Source organism: Triticum dicoccoides, chromosome 1A (genome assembly GCF_002162155.2).
Source record: "Triticum dicoccoides isolate Atlit2015 ecotype Zavitan chromosome 1A, WEW_v2.0, whole genome shotgun sequence".
NCBI classification, from domain to species: domain Eukaryota; kingdom Viridiplantae; phylum Streptophyta; class Magnoliopsida; order Poales; family Poaceae; genus Triticum; species Triticum dicoccoides.
Window position 1 is genome coordinate 158,809,715 of NC_041380.1, and position 2,981 is coordinate 158,812,695.

The 2,981-nt window shown below is 47.0% G+C and overlaps 1 non-coding gene across 1 annotated transcript; it reads right to left on the minus strand.

The window, feature by feature from the left end:
• Positions 1-681: 681 nt before the first annotated feature.
• On the minus strand, positions 682-754 carry TRNAF-GAA. The gene has a single exon. It is a non-coding gene; the product is annotated as a tRNA-Phe (tRNA).
• Between the last annotated feature and the right edge of the window lie 2,227 nt (positions 755-2,981).

Sequence of the window (2,981 nt, forward strand, 5' to 3'; positions counted from 1 at the left end):
TAGGTGCACGCTTTCTACATTCGTGGGTACCGGGTACGTGGTGGAGCGCACCTTTGTAGGAATAGTCAGCTCGCGTGATAATTTGATCCGTAGGAGTTGATGGTCGGGACCACAGGTGAACGACTTGGAGGCGGTGGCTCGCCAGTTGCCACAGACCGAGTAGCCACGTTTAAAATATCATTTTTTAGCGGGGTTAAGAGTTCTGATTTTCAATGGTGCGTTATAAGTACTAAGTAGTTTTTAGAACAATTGGTATGGAGCGAAAATGGAATTCATAGTACTATGTACCTCCTTGGTGTATGGTTGTATGGGTTTATGTTGTGAGATGTTGAACCTGGTAGTACTAGGGCAAATACTATGCTTTAGATTTAGATGTTAGTTTTCAGTAATGAAAATCGGAAGGGGAAACCCTTCTTTGATTTAAAAAACTACAACCTCTGTTCTGGTTTACTAGTCCCCAATGTATTTTGGGTCAAAGTTTGTCCACGAATTTTACTTGTAAAATGTGAATGGAAAATGAGATTTTGTTATACCCAAACAAAAAAGGACTAGAGGGAGTGATTGCTCTGACGCGGACGCGACCTCTCATAGCACAGGCATTGAACTGGCGCACCGGCCAAGAGGGCCCCACTCGCTACAGGCCCGGCTGAACACGCCTCCTCGCCGCAATTTTTTTTTCTCTGCCAGGAACCAGATTTGAACTGGTGACACAAGGATTTTCAGTCCTCTGCTCTACCAACTGAGCTATCCTGACCTTTTCTTGTGCATCATCCTAGTAGAGTATTTGTATCTATGTCAATTAAAAGGACTAAAAATTAATTAAAGTATTTCAAATTTTAAATTTGAAAATGGGGGGGGAGGGTTTCTCTATCTCTTCACTCATGAAGTTAATACAAGTGAGGATTGATTTCAGTTATTCATATAAGAAATAAGAGGATCAACCGGCTTCAAACTGCCCCGTCTGCCTTCATTGAATCCGCGCGTGTGCCGGCAACACGTCCTTCCGTGAGCCGGTCGGCATTTTAGAACACAAAAAATGACCAAAATATAATTAATTACGCATGGTCTTGACTTGTTGTGCTCGCACTGGTAGCAGGAACTAGAGGTTTTTCTTTATTTATAACTCTCCTCCATTTTTTTGGCTTTGAAGTGAATCATGGTTCTGGACATTATGTATGAATGTGCAGATATATGTGAACATGAGTTTGATGTGGAAGTTGAACTTGTAAATTCGGGCTTGTGCGTGAACTATACCATGTCCAATGATTCGTCTGTTATTGTTTGGAAAGTAATTGATGTTATTACATGACCCGAAAAAAATATTTTGTGCCACATCAGTAGATGCACGGACATCACAACAGGCATGCTGACTAGATAAACATTTGAACCTAGCTACTATGAAGGAAATTTTGTATTGACAACAGTTTTAGATAGCAGGAGACGCCTAGCCTACTCTGCCTCTGCTAGCTTAATTCTGGCTTCTTCCATCTCTTCTTTGGCATGGGTGAAGTGAGCATCTGATTGCTCTTTTCGCTTCTTTAGGAACTTAGCTACATTCTCAAGGGCTGCTGTACGCTTTCTTTCAGCCTTTACTAGAGCCATGAGGACACGAACAGCTGACAACTCCACCTGGCTTGTGTGTAATCCAGCATCATCTGGGAATTTGCACCTTGTGTCTAATCCAACATCATTAGGGAACTGGCACCTTGTGTGTAGTCCAACCTCATTTTGGAAACATGATCTCGAGGTTGACCATACTTCCCTCCTCGCAAACAGACTACAAGGTGAGAACACCCACTTCCTACATCAAGCTAAAAACGAAAGCATTAGGACGATCAAGACTCTTCTTATTACACATCGAAGAACATGAGGCTTAAGCGAAACAGAAACTACAACATATACACATCGAAGAACGTGAGGCTAAACGAAAGTAATTGAAAGGGTGTTACTTACCAAAGCTCATTTTACAGGTTCGGTGCAGCTCCTCTTTAACTTGCCACGCTCCTTGAAGATGTCCCCAATATCCCGTGTTTGGTCTTCATTGCTCCTGTAGATGTTCGCACTCGTGGTTTTAAAATCTCAACATGGCAAGAAAAATATACTACTAGTAATACTCGCGCATATTGTGGGCAACATTAAAGCGCTCGTCTGCCATGTTAGAGCATCTCCAACAGAATCGCAATGCCCGATGCTTTATGAAAGCGTTTACAGTGCTGAGATCGAGAAGTAGAGATAGAGAGTAGAGACTAGAGAGTAGAGGATAGTTCTCAGCATAGATAGATAAAAATAGATTATTCAACTACTCCTTGTGGTCCGACTCCTCCTCGGTGATGTCCTCCTCTGACGTCTGACTGTAGGCGTGAAGATACCGATCGTTGTTGGATTCCCAGGGCGACGCTGCTCCTAGCCTCATGTTGAATTGAGCGTTCGCTTTTTGCCTACGCTTGTCCTCGCGATAGGTGGCTTGCTCTGTCCTCCTCTTATCCCTCTCCGCCCTCCTTTGCATGTAGAACTCGTGCTCGTTGATGATGTCCTACGGGAAGCGTTGGCGCCATAGCGCCATGGCTTCCTCGTCCATCCGAGACGGTGCTCCCGCCTCCGGTTGTCGCGACGATCCTCGTCGGTGATAAGCCACGGCAGAGGCGCGAGCTCCTGTGCCCGCTCCCGCATCGGCACGTTGGGGAAGTTCAGTGTTCTATCAGGCCACCATAGGCGCCACGCTGCCGCGTCGTACGCGCGGGTGGCCTCGTTGGCGGTGTCGAAATTGCCGAGGCCGACGCGCATCCTGCGGAACCGGATCTCAGCGGAGAAGCCGCCGGAGGGGCGCACGCGGACGCCGCGGTATCCCCAAGTTTCCCAGCGATGAGGTGGCATGGTGGCATGGTGGCGCGGCGGCGGCGAGGCGAGAAAGAGCGGGGAGAGAGTGGTGGCGAGGCACAGAGCGGGGAGAGAGCGGTGGCAAGGCACCGAGCGGTGGGAGG